Source organism: Haliaeetus leucocephalus, unplaced genomic scaffold (genome assembly GCF_000737465.1).
Source record: "Haliaeetus leucocephalus isolate CR32 unplaced genomic scaffold, Haliaeetus_leucocephalus-4.0 Scaffold428, whole genome shotgun sequence".
NCBI lineage: Eukaryota > Metazoa > Chordata > Aves > Accipitriformes > Accipitridae > Haliaeetus > Haliaeetus leucocephalus.
The window spans coordinates 5,310,075-5,310,291 of NW_010972864.1; the positions used below are offsets into that span (position 1 = coordinate 5,310,075).

The 217-nt window shown below is 75.6% G+C and overlaps 1 protein-coding gene across 1 annotated transcript in view; it reads right to left on the reverse strand.

The window, feature by feature from the left end:
* The window catches only part of GAREM (GRB2 associated, regulator of MAPK1), a 100,827-nt gene that overhangs the window by 99,416 nt on the left and 1,194 nt on the right, over positions 1 to 217 (reverse strand). The window lies entirely within an intron of this gene.

Consider the following 217-nt stretch of genomic DNA (forward strand, 5'->3'; position numbering starts at 1 on the left):
CCGCCGCCGCGCCTGGCCCAGGAAGCGCCATCCCAGCACTGACTAATCAACAGGGTGCGAGCAACGCCTGCGCAGCTGCCGCTCCTCCCCGCGCCGAAAAGGAAAGTGCCGGGCTGCCCGCCCGCCCGCCCGGCGGGGAGGGCCGCCGCCGCCAAGCCTGTCCCTCTCACTCCACCCTCCGACCGCTCGCCCGACGTGCAGCCCGGCCGACCGACCG